Source organism: Capricornis sumatraensis, chromosome 16, assembly GCF_032405125.1.
Source record: "Capricornis sumatraensis isolate serow.1 chromosome 16, serow.2, whole genome shotgun sequence".
Classification (NCBI taxonomy): domain Eukaryota; kingdom Metazoa; phylum Chordata; class Mammalia; order Artiodactyla; family Bovidae; genus Capricornis; species Capricornis sumatraensis.
In genome coordinates this window covers 2858305-2875731 of record NC_091084.1, presented here as the reverse complement: position 1 = coordinate 2875731, position 17427 = coordinate 2858305, and the positions used below count along the sequence as shown (strand labels likewise).

Here is a 17427-nt window from a genome sequence, read left to right as displayed (position 1 = left end):
TTGATTAAAATAATTGAAATTGTAAATATTTAATTTATTATATAGTTTTATCAACTTCCTCCTTATACATATTACACCTTACTAGGCAAAGTGATAAGCAAATGCTACATACAGAGCTGACATTTTACCAGAGAAGCATATTAGTAACCCAACTATACAGTTAATTATTATAATTATAAAAATGCCTTAAATTAATGGGATACGTGAATCCATTTTAAGAGACTTTTGGTTTCTAAGGAGATGGGCCCTAAAATTATATGAACCTCTTCATGGTGAATGTCAAAATTATTTGCTGCAAGATATGATGTTTCTTCTCCAGAGTTCCCTCATAGCATTTGTCATCTCTGAGTTTCTGAGAGTGTAGATTAATGAGTTCAGCATGGGGGTTATGACTGCGTAAAACACGCTCAGTGTTTTATCAATGGGAAAGCTCTTAATAGGTCTCACATACATGAAAATACAGGGGACTAAGAAAGAGACAACCACAGTGATTTGGGAACCACAGGTCTGGAGGGCTTTCCGCCTTCCTTCCTGACTCAGATTCTTCAGAAAGTGCAGGATGACTCCATAGGAGACGAGTAAGAGCAGAAGCACTATAGTGCAGACCAGTCCTTCATTGGCCACAACTAAGATGCCAATGACATAGGTGTCAGTACAGACGAGTTTCAGTAAAGGGAACATGTCACACATAAAATGATCAATGACATTGGGGCCACAGAACGGGAGCCAATAAATAGTGCTAAGTTGAATAATTGAGTGCAGAAAACCTTCAAACCCAGGACACCACCAGCAGCTCAACACACACTTTCTGCCTCATGATCACCAAATAATGCAAGAGCTTACAGATGGCCACATAGTGGTCATAGGCCATCATCAGCAGATGAAGACTTTGCATCCACTGAAAAGGTGCTCTGTAAAGAGCTGAGCCATACAAAATTGGAAAGATATGATATTTTCCCCAAAGAACATATCAGAAATCAATTTTTGAGTAATGGCTGAAGAATAAATGGCATCCATGAATGGTAAGCTAGCAAGAAAAAGTATATGGGTGAGTTTAGAGGCTCACTGACAGTGATGGTCACAGTAATGAGTAGGTTACCCATCATGGTCAAAATGTAGAAGAGCAAGAACATAATATAAAGTACTTTCTTCTCTTTCGGCTTCAGTGTGAGGCTCAAAAGGACAAAGTTAGTTACATCTATTCCTTTTTAGTTATGGATTTCACAAATTAGAATAGTTGAGCTATAAAATAAGGAAAATATTTTAAAGTATTATAAGCTAAATATGGCTTTCCATGTGGTTCAGTGGTAATGAATCTGCCAGCCAAAGCAGAGATGCAGGTTAAATCCCTCACCCAGGAAGATGCCCTGGAGAAGGAAACGGCAATCCACTCCAGTATTCTTGCCTGGGAAATCCCATGCAAAGAACCCCTGAGAGCTGCAGTCCATGGGATCACAAAAGAGTTGGACATGACTTAGCAACTAAGCAACAAGTACAAAGCTTGATATTGTCTTTGAACATTCAGTCAGAATTGTTTATGGACCTACTGTATTGCACAGGGAACTCTGCTTGATATTATGTAACAACCTAAATGGGAAAATAATTTGAAAAAGAATAAACCCATGAATAAATATATCACATTGCTGTACACGTGAAACTAATAAAACATTGTTAATTAAATACACTCCAAAATAAAATAGGATTTTTAAAGATGCCTGTGGAGCAGCTCTTTGTATCAAACATCCTATCACAGAAATTAGGATTAATATGTTGAATAAGATTGTTTCCATACTATCAATGATTTAATATATGATGATTGGATTATATAATTTATAACCTATTAATTATAAATATATTCATATTGTGCTAAAGAACACCTAAATCAAATTGATACCAGGGAATTCTTCCCAGAAGAAGCAATGCTTTACCTGATTTTAAAGAAGTGGGAAAACAGAAGCGGATAGCAGGGAATAACATGAAAAGATGCACTATGTTTAAAGACACAAAAACATAATACTCAAGATTCACTTAAGATAATCTACATATTCAGTCAGTAGAACAAATTTGAATATAAAGACCAAAGGTCACTTTATTAGCTGTTCAGTTCAGTAGCTCAGTCTGTCCCACTCTTTGCAACCCCATGAATCGCAGCACGCCAGGCCTCCCTGTCCCTCACCAACTCCCGGAGTTCACCCAGATTCACATCCATCCAGTCAGTGATGCTATCCATGCATCTCATCCTCTGTCGTCCTCTTCTCCTCCTGCTCCCAATCCCTCCCAGCATCAAAGTCTTTTCCAATGAGTCAACTCTTCGCATGAGGTGGCCAAAGTACTGGAGTTTCAGCTTTAGCACCATTTCTTCCAAAGAAACCCCAGGGCTGATCTCCTTCAGAATGGACTGGTGGTTTCTCCTTGCAGTCCAAGGGACTCTCAAGAGTCTTCTCCAACAACACAGTTCAAAAGAATCAATTCTTCGGTGCTCAACCTTCTTCAGAGTCTAACTCTCACATCCATACATGACTACTGGAAAAACCATAGCCTTGAATAGATGGACTTTAGTCAGCAAAGTAATGTCTCTGCTTTTGAATATGCTATCTAGGTTGGTCATAACTTTTCTTCCAAGGAGTTAGCGTCTTCAATTTCATTGCTGCAGTCACCATCTGCAGTGATTTGAAGCACACACACACACACACACAGACACACACACACAATAATAATAATAATAAAAAATAAAGTCTGACACTGTTTCTACTGTTTCCCCATCTATTTCCCATGAAGTGACGGGACCGGATGCCATGACCTTCATTTTCTGAATGTTGAGATTTTAGCCAAATTTTTCACTCTCTTCTTTTATTTTCTTCAAGAGGCTTTTTAGTTCCTCTTCACTTTCTGCCTTAAGGGTGCTGTCATCTGCATATCTGAGGTTATTGATATTTTTCCCAGAAATCTCGATTCCAGCTTGTGTTTCTTCCAGTCCAGCATTTCTCATGATGTTCTCTGCATATAAGTTAAATAAGCAGGGTGACAATATACAGCCTTGACGTACTCCTTTCCTATTTGGAACCAGTCTGTTGTTCCATGTCCAGTTCTAACTGTTGCTTCCTGATCTGCATACAGACTTTTCAAGAGGCAGGTCAGGTGGTCTGGTATCCCCATCTCTTTCAGAATTGTCCACAGTTTCTTGTGATCCACACAGTCAAAGGCTTTGTCATAGTTAATAAAGCAGAAGTAGATGTTTTTCTGGAACTCTCTTGCTTTTTCCATGGTCCAGCAGATGTTGGCAATTTGATCTCTGGTTCCTCTGCCTTTTCTAAAACCAGCTTGAACATCAGGGAGTTCACGGTTCACATATTGCTGAAGCCTGGCTTGGAGAATTTTGAGCATTACTTTAATAGCATGTGAGATGAGTGCAACTGTGTGGTAGTTTGAGCATTCTTTGGCATTGCCTTTCTTTGGGATTGGAATGCTTATTCAGAACAATAATTACCTTCTTTCAATGTCCAATAAGACGTTCTTCATTTCATTTGGGAGAAGACAATGGCAACCCACTCCAGTACTCTTGCCTGAAAATATCCCATGGATGGAGGAGCCTGGTGGACTAGAGTCCATATGGTCTCAAGGCATCGGCTTCACTTCTGAAGACTTTGCTTCATGACTGAGCAATTTCACTTTCACTTTTCACTTTCATGCACTGGAAAGTGAACTGTCATCCCAGTCCAGTGTTTTTGTCTGAAGAATCCCAGGGATTGAGGGGTCTCGTGGGCTGCTGTCTATGGGGTCGCACAGAGTCAGACATGACTGACTCGATTTAGTAGCAGCAGCAGCAGCATTTCATTTGAGACTTCAAACTTATCATATTTCTAGCAATGTTAAATAATTTCCATTTTTCTCTCAGATGATAGATGATAGATGCTTTCTCTATAGCCATTTTGTTCTCTTCTGGGAACATTGAGACCACATTTTATTGTTCATATTTCTACCAATTGTCTCTTAAAGGCACTTTAGGATTTTTCTAACAGGCAGCCCAAAACTCTTTAAGCATCTACCCACTACCAAAACCCAAAACCACTTGCTCATTTTTTGGTATTTAGTATAATACTTTTTTGTATCAATGTCTTTATCAGTTTATTAGAGCTTTTATTAAAAAGTAACAAAAATTGGGTGGATTTAAAAAAATGGAAATTTATCATTACACCATTCTGGATGCTAGAATTCTAAATCAAGTGTCAACAGGCTTGGCCACTTCTAAAGACTGTGAGAAAAGGACTTGTTCTCTGCTTCTTTCCTTGGCTTAAAGATGACCAGATTTAAGTTCACATGGTTTTCTCCATGTAAACCTATCTGTATCTGAATTTCTTTTTTAATAAGAAAACTAGTCTTGTTGCATTAAGGTTTACCCTAGTGATCTTATTTTAAATAAATTAACTCTGTAAAGAACCTATTTTCAGATAAACTCACACTCTCTAGTTTTAAAGATTCAGTTCAGTTCAGTCACTCAGTCATGTCTGACTCTTTGTGACCCCATGAATCGCAGGACACTAAGCCTCCCTGTCCATCACCAACTCCCGGAGTTCACTCAGACCCATGTCCATCGAGTCAGTGATGCCATCCAGCCATCTCATCCTCTGTCATCCCCTTCTCCTCCTTCCCCAATCCCTCCCAGCATCAGAGTCTTTCCCAGTGAGTCAACTCTTCACAAGAGGTGGCCAAAGTACTGGAGTTTCAACTTTAGCATCATTCCTTCCAAAGAACACCCAGGGGTGATCTCCTTCAGAAAAGACTGGTTGGATTCCCTTGAAGTCCAAGGGACTGTCAAGAGTTTTCTCCAACAACACAGATCAAAAGCATCAATTCTTTGGCACTCAGCTTACTTCACAGTCCACTTCTCACATACGTACATGACTACTGGAAAAACCATAGCCTTGACTAGATGGATCTTTGTTGGAAAAGTAGTGTTTCTGATTTTCAATATGCTAACTATGTTGGTCACAACTTTTTTTTTTCCAAGGAGTAAGCGTCTTTTAATTTCATGGCTGCAGTCACCATTTGCAGTGATTTTGGAGCCCCAAAAAATAAAGTATGTTTCCACTGTTTCCCCTTCTATTTCCCATGAAGTGATGGGGCCAGATGCCATGATCTTCATTTTCTGAATGTTGAGCTTTAAGCAAACTTTATCACTCTCCTCTATTAATTTGGTCAAGAGTCTCTTTAGTTCCTCTTCACATTCTGTCATAAGGTCTGAGGTTATTTATATTCCCCTGGCAATCTTGATTCCAGCTTGTGCTTCTTCCAGCCCAGCACTTCTCATGATGTACTCTGCATATAAGTTAAATAAGCAAGGTGACGATATACAGCTTTGATATACTCCTTTTCCTATTTGGAGCCACTCTGTTGTTCCATGTTCAGTTCTAATTGTTGCTTCCTGGCGGCCAGGAGGAGCTACCACAGGGCCCAGGTCAGGGGCAGTGGCTGAGAGGAGCAACCCAACATCCAAGGAGCAGTGGCTGCACAGGCACAGGAAGGCCTAGAGGAGCTACTCAACGTTCAGGTCAGGAGGGGTGATGGTGAGGAGATACCCCTCTTGCAAAGTAAAGCACTTTGCTGGAGCATCCGTGAAGAGATACCCCATGTCCAAGGTAAAAGAAACCCAACTAAGATGGTAGGTGTTGCAAGAGGGTATCAGAGGGGAGACAAACTGAAACCATACTCACAGAAAACTAGTCAATCTAATCATGCTAGGACCAAAGCCTTATCTAACTCAATGAAACTCAGTCATGCTGTGTGGGGCCAACCAAGACGGGCGGGTCATGGTGGAGAGGTCTGACAGAATGTGGTCCACTGGAGAAGGGAATGGCAAACCACTTCAGCATTCTTGCCTTGAGAACCCAATGAACAGTATGAAAAGGCAAAATGATAGGATACTGAAAGAGGAACTCCCCAGGTTGGTAAGTGCCCAACATGCTACTGGAGATCAGTGGAGAAATAACTCCAGAAAGAATCAAGGGATAGAGCCAAAGCAAAAACAATACCCAGTTGTGGATGTGACTGGTGATAGAAGTAAGGTCCGATGCTGTAAAGAGCAATATTGCATAGGAACCTGAAATGTTAGGTCCATGAATCAAGGCAGATTGGAAGTGGTCAAAGAGGAAACAGTAAGAGTGAATGTCTACATTCTAGGAATCAGTGAACTAAAAAGGACTGCAATGGGTGAATTTAACTCAGATGACCTTTATATCTACTACTGCGGGCAGGAATCCTTAGAAGAAATGGAGTAGCCATCACGGTCAACAAAATAGTCCAAAATGCAATACTCTGATGCTCTCTCAAAATCAACAGAATGAACTCTGTTCGTTTCCAAGGCAAACCATTCAAAAGCAAGGTAATCCAAATCTATGCCCCAACAAGTAACACTGAAGAAGCTGAAGTTGAACACTACTATGAAGACTTACAAGACCTTTTAGAACTAACACCCCCAAAAAGATGTCCTTTTAAAGATGAGGACCCCAACATATAAATTTTAAGAGGACACAAAGGAACCATAATTGTGTCCTCAGACATATCATATAAGTCATAACAATCACTGCCTCAGATAATGCTTCGCCAAGCTCATGTCTTACAACTATCCATGTTCACTCTGCCCAGTTCAGTTCAGTTCAGTTCAAGTGCTCAGTCGTGTCAAACTCTTTGTGACCCCATGAACTGCAGCACGCCAGGCCTCCCTGCCCATCACCAAATACAGGAGTTCACTCAGACTCACGCCCATCGAGTCAGTGATGCCATACAGCCATCTCATCCTCTGTCATCCCCTTCTCCTCCAGCCCCCAATCCCTCCCAGCATCAAAGACTTTCCCAATGAGTCAACTCTTCACATGAGGTGGCCAAAGTACTGGAGTTTCAGCTTTAGCATCATTCCTTCCAAAGAAATCCCAGGGCTGATCTCCTTCAGAATGGACTGGTTGGATCTCCTTGCAGTCCAAGGAACTCTCAAGAGCCTTCTCCAACACCACAGTTCAAAAGCATCAATTCTTCAGTGCTCAGCCTCCTTCACAGTCCAACTCTCACATCCATACATGACCACAGGAAAAATCATAGCCTTGACTTGACTAGACAGACCTTAGTCGGCAAAATAATGTCTCTGCTTTTGAATATACTATCTAGGTTGATCATAACATTTCTTCCAAGGAATAAGCATCTTTTAATTTCATGGTTGCAATCACCATCTGTCCATGCTAGTAAAGTAATGCTCAAAATTCTCCAAGACACGCTTCAGCAATACGTGAACTGTGAACATCCTGATGTTCAAGCTGGTTTTAGAAAAGGCAGAGGAACCAGAGATCAAATTGCCAACATCCACTGGATCACGGAAAAATCAAGAGAATTCAAGAAAAAAAAAAAAAAAAAACACCTATTTCTGCTTTATTGACTATACCAAAGCCTTTGACTGTGTGGATAACAATAAACTGTAAATTTCTGAGCCTCTTAAGGAATCTGTATGCAGGTTAGGAAGCAACAGTTAGAACTAGACATGGAACAACAGACTGGTTCCAAATAGGAAAAGGAGTACGTCAAGGCTGTATATTGTCACCCTGCTTATTTAACTTATATGCAGAGAACATCATGAGAAATGCTGGACTGGAAGAAACACAAGCTGAAATCAAGATTGCCGGGAGAAATATCAATAACCTCAGATACAGATGACACCACCCTTATGGCAGAAAGTGAAGAGGAACTAAAAAGCTTCTTGGGGAAAGTGAAAGAGGACAGTGAAAAATTTGGCTTTAAGCTCAACATTAAGAAAACGAAGATCATGGCATCTGGTCCCATCACTTCATGGGCAATAGATGGGGAAGCAATGGAAACAGTGTCAGACTTTATTTTTTGTGTTCCAAAATCACTGCAGATGGAAACTGCAGCAATGAAATTAAAAGATGCTTACACCTTGGAAGAAAAGTTATGACCAACCTAGATAGTTCATTCAAAAGCAGAGACATTACTTTGTCGACTAAGGTCCATCTAGTAAAGGCTATGGTTTTTCCAGTAGTCATGTATGGATGTGAGATTTGGACTGTGAAGAATCTGGGCACCGAAGAATTGATGCTTTTGAACTGTGGTGTTGTAGAAGACTCTTGAGAGTCCCTTGGACTGCAAGGAGATCCAACCAGTCCCTTCTGAAGGAGATCAGTCCTGAGATTTCTTTGGAAGGAATGATGCTGAAGCTGAAACTCCAGTACTTTGGCCACCTCATGCGAAGAGTTGACTCATTGGAAAAGTCTTTGATGCTGGGAGGGATTGGGGGCAGGAGGAGAAGGGGATGACAGAGGATGAGATGGCTGGTTGGCATCACTCACTGGATGAATGTGAATCTGAGTGAACTCCTGAAGTTGGTGATGGACAGGGAGGGCTGGTATGCTGCAATTCATGGTGTCGCAAAGAGTTGGACACGACTGAGTGACTGAACTAAACTGAACTGATGGGGTTCTCAAGGCAAGAGTGCTGAAGTGGTTTGCCATTCCCTTCTCCAGTGGATCACATTCTGTCAGACCTCTCCACCATGATCCACCCATCTTGGGTTGCCCTGTGGGTGTGGCTTAGTTTCATTGAGTTAGACAAAGCTGTGGTCCTAGTGTGGTTAGGTTGACTAGTTTTCCATGAGTATGGTTTCAGTGTGTCTGCCCTCTGATGCCCTCTTGCAACACCTACCCTCTTACTTGGTTTTCTCTTACCTTGGGCGTGAGGTATCTCTTCATGGCTGCTCCAGCAAAGTGCAGCTGGTGTTCCTTACCTTGGATGAGGGGTATCTCCTCAACTCTGCCCTTCCTGACCTTCAACATAGGATGCCTCCTCTACACCCTCTTGTGCCCGAGCAGCACCGCTCCTTTGAGGTGGCTTTGCTCCTCCTGGCTGCTGCCTGTGACCTCGAACGCAGGGTAGCTCCTCTCGCCCACCGTTCTTGGGCTCGGACGTTGTGTAGCTCCTCTCAGCCACCGTCCCTGGCCTTGGACATGGGTAGCTCCTCTCAGCCACGTTTAGTGTGCCGGCCACAGCCGCCTGTGCTTAGTGCACTGGCCGCAGCCGCCTGGATGTTATCAATTTAGTTCAGTTCAGTAGCTCAATTATGTCCAACTTTTTGCGACCCCACGGACCACAGCACATCAGGCCTCCCTGTCCATCACCAACTCCCAGAGTCTACAAACTCATGTCCATTGAGTTGATGATGCTATCCAACCATCTCATCCTCTGTCTGCCAGGAGCCAGCGTGAGGAATTCCACCCGTGACAAGGTCATGCGGCAGAGCTCTGATGGCAAGGCTAATCAGACCTCAGGTTTTCCCCCTGGAATTTCGGGAGCATCCACCCCCAAAAATAAGAATCTGCCTGCTTTTCCACTTTTCTGACATTCTCCGGAAAAAAGTCAATTCAGGGCTTTAGTCTTCTGCATTTGAAAGAGTGTTTCAATCCAAAAACCCCTCTGATGGCTTCCTAGCCTGCCTGCATGACTCCTACAGCTGTGCATGTCATTGTTTGAGGCCTCCTGACTGCAGGAGGCACAGGAAGCTTAAAAAATCCTAGGAATATAGGGGCTTCCGAGGAGTCAAAGTCATTAGAATAGGACTGATTGAAAGTTTCGTTTGTTGAGCCAATACTTGCTGCCAAATTTTCATATCCTTTATTTTTAGATATAGTTGGTATATAGAAAAACAAGTAGTAGACCTGGTATTAGCAACATTAGATCTTTGAGTTAAGTACCTTCTTTGCTATAACCCACTGTGCCTTTGTTCTATGGAGATGTAACTTTAGCACTTTAAGGATATGCAGATTAAAGAAAAACACTTAGGGGAAACAAAATTAACATTCATTAAGGAAGAGAGCCAAAAAGTGTTAACAAGCCTCTTGGCCAGAAGATAATGTAAATCACCTGAGACCTTTTGTATACAAAAAGATATACAGAAAGAGTCTGGGCTGCGAATGCTACATAATTTTGTATTACCCATTGATCTCTATGTATAATCAAAAGTATAAAAGGCCTTGAAGGACAATAGAAGGAGAGACAATCGCTGGACTGGTTTCCCCCGTGTCTCCTCTTTACTCTAATTTCAGGCTGAATTCCCATCTGGGGCGTGGAGGCTCACTATGTCTACTTACTTGTCCCCCATAAGAGAGAGAGAGCAAGGCGGGGCACTCTCTGATATTCAAACAGGCACCGGCAGCCTAACGTAGATGGTGCAAGCTCCTTGTCTGGAACTTTATTGGTTTTCCAGGTAACCCAAGTTAATCAGCCTCTTCTCTCCACTTAATCTTCCTACTACACTATTTCTTCCTAATCTAATCTTATATTAATAAATAAATAAGTTTTCCTCGCCAACTCTGTCCACCCTTCGAATTCCCTGGATCCACCGGGGCTGGACTCTGGCATCTGTCCCCTTCTCTGTCTGCCCGTAATCTTTCCCAGCATCAGGGTCTTTTCCAATAAGTCAGTTCTTCACATGAGATGGCCAAAGTATTGGAGTTTCAGCTTCAACATCAGTCCTTCCAATGAACACCCAGGATTGATTTCCTTTAGGATGGACTGGTTGGATCTCCTTGCAGTCAAAGGGCTCCTCAAGAGTCTTCTCCAACACCACAGTTCAAAAGCATCAATTCTTTGGCCTTCAGTTTTTTTTACAGTCCAACTCTCACATAAGTAAATGGCTACTGGAAAAACATAACTTTGGACCTTTGTTGGCACAGTAATGTCTCTGCTTTTTAATATGCTGTCTAGGTTGGACATAACTTTCCTTTCAAGAAGTAAGCATCTTTTAATTTCATGATAGCCCTCAAATAGGAAAAACACTTTTCCATCACTATAGTTCCATTTATTCTTTTGTAGAATGTAATTTCAGAGATCTGAAATATTTTACCTCTAAAATGATGGGACATACTTTAGAACAATATATGTAAATTTAATGTTATTTATACAATTTACAAATATTTATCAGCTACCTAACATTGTGTCACATTTTTCAGATAATGTAAATTCAGAGCCATCTCAAAGTGTCTACTAATTAATTAATGGTCATGGCATATACCAGGAGTGATATTATCAGAGAACAAAAATAACAGTGTGACTGTGGAAGCATCTTTTCATTAAACTCTCCTTCATTTCCAATTAAGGATGCTTCTTTAGGTTAAAAGATGGCTTCTGATTTCATTTCATTTTTTAAACCTTTTTGTGACAAATATTATATAAGTCTTAACCAGCCACGTTCTAATCTTGTTCCACTTGTTACTCAGTGATAGTGAAGATTCCTTAACGTTTCCATTTAGCAAACTATTATATTTGATCATAAATGTCTCTTTCTACTCCAGTGATCTAGTTTATATGATATGAAAGCCAAAACCCTTATGAAACTGGATTTTACATAAACTTCATCATTAATACGTGTAACTCAAATGTCTTTAAAAGTCTTCTTTTAGAAAATATATATCATTTTTATCATGAAAGCTATTTCAAAACCAGTAAAATATACTTTATTAAAAACATATTAAAAAGCAGAGACATTACTTTGCTGACAAAGGTCCGTCTAGTCAAAGCTATGGTTTTTCCAGCAGTCATGTATGCTTGTGAGAGTTTGACTATAAAGAAACTTGAGCACCGAATAATTGCTTTTGAACTGTGGTGTTGGAGAAGACAGCAAGGAGATCCAACCAGTCCATTTTAAAGGAAATCAGTCTGGATTATTAATTGGAAGACTGATGCTGAAGCTGAAACTCCAATATTTAGCCACCTGATGTGAAGAACTGACTCATTTGAAAAGACCCTGATGCTGGGAAAGATTGAGGGCAGGGGGAAAAGGGATTGACAGAGGATGAGATGGTTGGATGGCATTACTGACTCAATGGACATGAGTTTGGGTAAACTCCAGGAGTTGTCGATGGACAGGGAGGCTTGGCCTGCTGCCGTCCATGGGGTTACACAAAGTCAGACACGATTGAGCAACTGAACTGAATTAAAAATATACTTTTATAAATCTAGGTGTAATACTTTAAATAAGGGTCAATCATCACTTTGGGTCATAATTTTCATATTTGTAAAATGAGATTTTGATAGATAGTTTCTGTGAGTATCTAGTGGGCTACATATAAGTATGTAACAGTTCTTGAACCAACATAGATAATCAATCTCATTTTTTTTTGTTTACAAATTATCAGAAATTCAATTTAAGCATATCAGTAAGTTTATATCCCTCTGAAATGTAAAACATGGTGAGAAAAAAATATTTTTTTCAATTATTTACATTAGTATAGGCAAAAATATATTAATGAAAAGAAATAACAAGATTAGAAGAACATAAAAAATTCATTTATTATGCAAAATTATGCACATGTGCTTAGTCATTTTAGTTGTGTCTAACTCTTTGTGACCCTATGGACTGTAACCTGTGAGGCTTCTCTGTCCATGGGATTCTCCAGGAAAGATTACTGGAGTGGGTTGCCATTTCCTCCTCCAGGGGATCTTCCCAACCCAAGGATTGAACCCGTGTCTCCTGTGTCTCCTGCATTGCAGGTAGATTCTTTTCCACTGAGCCATTGGAGAAGCCCATATACACACATATAAATATATATGATTTATATATTACAATATATATGATTTAATGTATCACATTTTATGTTCACAATGACAAAAATAAAATCTCCAATTTATAGTTAAAAAAAAAAAAAAAGCTGAGGCTCAGAATTTCAAATTAACTTTCCCAAGTTACCTGATTTTAAGTGACAGACCTGGAATTGGAGACTAAATTTGATTTATTTCATTTTCTCTATGGTCAGTATTTAAAATAAATAAATAAATAAAACTTCAGTTCTTAGAAACTCAAGTGATGCGATTCCCTATGTACTGTAATACAGAAATCTATACAAATGCAAAGCCTGGTTTCACTATTAACTATTAAAAGTCTTACCTTTTGGAAACTTGCTCACAATTTGAAGGGGGATTTTTAACTTACTCATGAAGACCTGGAAGTCTTTGAGCCATGTGCTTAACTCATCGAGGACAAAAAGCTGCTTTATTTTTTGAAGGTATATTTGATTTCATATGCTTATGTCTGTCCATTTTCTCCATGGTCTTCCAAGTGTTTCAGAAAATTTTTACGTACATTGTATTGTGAGCGAAATTACACAAAGACAGAACACGAGACACAAAAGAGACAGACAATACACATTCCGGCCAGAGGAACAGAACTGCGAAAAACTAATTGTGGTTTATTATTATAAAAGCCCCCTAGGCAGAATTCCAGACTGCATGAATAAGCCTTTTCAGTACAGTGCAGGCCCATACATGTTATCGTACAGCAAAGGGGAGTGAAATCCCTGTCTGCTGCAGAGTCTGTCCAAAGCCCTCTTCTCCTCCTTATCACAAGAAGGGAATGCTCCCTCGTTTGCAAGGGACCATTAAACTCAAGGCTGTGTCCAGACTCTGGTAGAATGCCTTGTTTGCACGGACGTTCAGACCAAGCAGAGAGACCCGTTTGCAGGCATATCTCTGCTACCCTATTAACCTTTCATCTCCCCCCTTTTTATTTGCTTTTATAAATTGTAGCATGGTCTGGATCTTCTCTGCTTCGCGCTTTAGTTGTTTCCCTTTCCCCCACCACCAGAAGACTAGAAAAGCAACACAACATAAAAGTAATATAAACACAGTGTTCCCAAAGGTACTCCCAATTGGTGAGAATACATGCCCTATTGGATTTAAGTTATTCATTCCCTCTTGAAGACTTTTCATCAAATGAGACCCTGTAATGTCAGGTAAAGTCCTGCTAAAAGTAGACAAAATTTGTCGTTCCAGGTCCATAATCTCCGTAGTGAGATTTTGATGCCCAGTCAAGGATCATTTTACTTTATCCCATCCTTCGCTCATGTTAAATGGTACAGGTGTTATACAAAACTGAGAAGAATTCCAATCCCATTTCAACACACTTCATGTAGATAAAACAGCCAATTGATCTCCAAGCCAGGAAACGGTGTGTTGAAGATTGAGCACGTCGGTAGCAAGTTGTGCATCCAAATCTCGCTGTTGTTGTCATAACAAATAGTCATAACAAGAGTCTTTATGCCAGTCTCAAATAAAATCAGCTGTTTGAATTCCTTGGTGTAACACAAAACCTGCTACCGCTGCTGTTGCAGTTAATGACGCGACTGCTAGAATCGAAGCAATGACCACACCAAGCATACGTCGAGATCGGTGTAGCAAAGTGTGTACAGTGGTTACTAGATGAGAAACAGCAAAAGAATCTGACCATGGCCGAGTCAGATTTATAGGTAACCATACTTCTGTCCGAGCCTTAACAATTACTAACGAGAAATTGGAGTTATAGGCTCATCTTTCAAATTCTTCCCACCAAGACTGATTTAAACATTGAGTTAGATTACAAAAGTCACATGACACAGACCCCACAGTATCATTCCAGGTCCAATTCCCATATAACAATGCAAAAGGATATTTTACTCATGCTATTGTGGAATAAGATTTATTAACATGTAAATTAACATGGAATGGACCCAAAGAGTCACCACTATCCAAAGTATAGTTTCCTGACCACATAGTGGGATTACCAGAAACTGCCCATAGTTTCCAAATATCTCCTTGAATGTGCAGATATCCTTGCAATTGTAACTGAGGAGGGACAAGTGCAAATTGCTGCCATTTAACTGTTTCATTACCATTGCCCATCAAAGTGCTATTTGCACGGTGCCACCTAAGAGATTTATTGGACCATTTTTCTAAGAATTGCCAATGATCTGGACTCCAATCTACAATGATGGCCCAAGAATAACTCATGACTTTAAAGGGATGATGACCTTGGCAACGTTCCCACTCCAACGATTCTAGAGAAGGAGCAAAAAAGTTAACAGGACATAGTGACATGTGTTTTCCATTATGAATGTCTATCAGTTCTGTTGAGGTGTTAAATCCCCTGGTGGAAACAAGTACAGTAAAAGTAACAAAATGGTAATTATTATACTTTACCCCCCATGTATTATAAGAATGATGAGAATGTTCCTTGGTGGACAGACAAAAGGGGTGTCCTCCTATACACAAAGGAATACCTTCCACTGCAATGGTCAAATTACTAATATTATATTGTTGTTTATGATGAGATAGTTGTTCTATTCCCCCGCAAGCTGGTGGGGGAAAGAAGGCAGTCTCATTAGTACATACCTGCACTTCTGGTTCCCTCCAGGAAACTGCTTTTACTAATGGGGGATTAGGTATATATGCCCAATATGTATGATTACTTGCCGGTACACTGATTATCTGACATATATCCACCGCCATCTTGGCAAGCAAAAGATTGGTAGGATTCAGAGGTTGCCCCGCCTTCATTAACGTCTTCTCTGCTTCCTGGGTCAATCTTTTCATTTGACCCCACGTAGGAGGTGTTGCTTCCCTTGTACAGAAAGTAAAGCTTCTCTGCATAGTAAGCTCTTCGAATTTTTGAACAAAGGGATCAGCCATTGTTGATTTAGATCAATCTTGGTGGGGTCCAAAACCTGTAATTATTAACAGGAATGAAAGCATACCCTGGTCCCAAATATGTTAATGATGCTGGGATCCAACCTTTCTCTTTATCTTTATACCAAATAGGCGTATTCAAGATCTTCTTATCCTCTTCTTTCCCTTGAAAATGCAACTCTGCTGCTGATGGATTTCCCTTGCTCCAAACATTCAAAAAATTTAGGGGAAGTAAGGTTTTATTCAGAATGTCTTTATGTTTCATAAATCTCTCTTGTTCCCCCTTTTTTATTTTTTCAAGATAATCATGCAAGGTACAATTAGCTCTTCCAATGATAGCTTGCCCTTGACTATTATAAGGAATACCAAAAGTATGAGTTATATGGTATTGAGATAAAAAGTGAGCTAATTCTGTGGATTGGTAGGCAGGTGCATTATCAGTTTTCAGTAATCCCATAACTGCAAAACAAGATAACAAATGAGTAATAACAGTGTCAGCCTTTTCAGAATGTAATGCAGTGGCCCATTGAAAATGTGTGCAAGTATCTATAGTATGATGCACACATTTTTGTTGTCCGAAAGAAGAAATGTAAATTACATCCATTTGCCATATCTCATTTGCTTGTTGTCCTCTCATGTTGACACCTGGTGGGGTAAATGGCAAAGCAAAGGGTGCACATATGGAACAAGAATGAACAATATTTTGAGCTTGTTTCTGAGTAATAGCGTGAGATTTTTGTAACCCTTTGGAGTTGGTATGCTGTAAGAGATGTTCTTGTTTTGCTGCTTCTATAGGATAAAGTAAGGCATCAATTGTAGCATTACTGAATGATAAGGGTCCAGGAAGGGCAGAATGTGCACTGATGTGAGTAAAGAAAATTAACTCTGAACGCTACAAGAACAATTGTTGTACTTGGTAAAACAATTTATCAATAGCTGTTTTAAGGGTCAGTGGAAGGGAGACATGGGGAAGCTGTAGGCAAGAGAGAACAGCATATGGAGAATCTGAAATAATGTTAATAGGAAGTTGGGGAAAATCTTGCAAAACTAAATAGATAGCCCACAATTCAGTGAGCTGTACAGAAGAAAATGAGTGAGGGAGAACCTTGGAACTTTCTGGGGTCCAATATCCAGCAGTATTTTTATTTGTATCTGTAAAAATAGTGGGTCCCTTAACTGGAACATCTGAAATTGGGGAATGAGATATCATAGCGTTAGTCCGGAGAAAATCAATCAATTTAGATGATGGATAATGATTAGAAAACGAACCAGGATATGAGGCAAGATAAATTTGCCAGTTTTCATTAAACTGTAAACATCGAGATATTTGAGCAGTTGTTAACTGAGTAACAATCTGGTGTGGTTCACATCCTGACAGTTGTAAAATACGATGGTGACCTTTTTGTATAAGGACGGCTAATTTATCCATATATGTAGTCAATTTTTTGGAAAAACTGTTAGGTAAGAAAACCCATTCTATTAATCCTTTTTCTTTGGAGAATAAGTGGTATGAAATATTATAAACGAAATAGGTTGAGATGCATGTAAGTAAGTCAAAAAGCCGTCACTTAGTCGTTGCTCAACAAATTGAAGTTCCTGTAAAGCCAATGGGGTTAAGGTCCAGGGGCTATCCAGAGCTGTATCTCCTTCTAAAGTAGAAAACAAATGTCATAATTGATAAGTAGGAATCCCAAGTACCGGACATAGCCAATTAATATTTCCCAATAACTTTTGAAAATCATTTAAAGTTTTGAGATGGTTTCTTCTAATTTGCAACTTTTGGGGCTTAATTCTATGTTGTTACAATATTGTCCCTAAATATGAAATAGGAAAGTCCTTTTGAATTCTTCCCATGGCTATTTGTAAATTGTATAGTCTTAAAGCCTCCTGTACTTTTAAAAAGAATTCATCACGTTCAGCAGTACTAGGAGCTGCTAA

General features: G+C 39.9%; 1 pseudogene; it reads right to left on the bottom strand.

Annotated features, from left to right (window-relative positions):
• Positions 1 to 285: 285 nt before the first annotated feature.
• LOC138092731 (olfactory receptor 4A47-like) lies at positions 286 to 15492 on the bottom strand (annotated as a pseudogene).
• Between the last annotated feature and the right edge of the window lie 1935 nt (positions 15493 to 17427).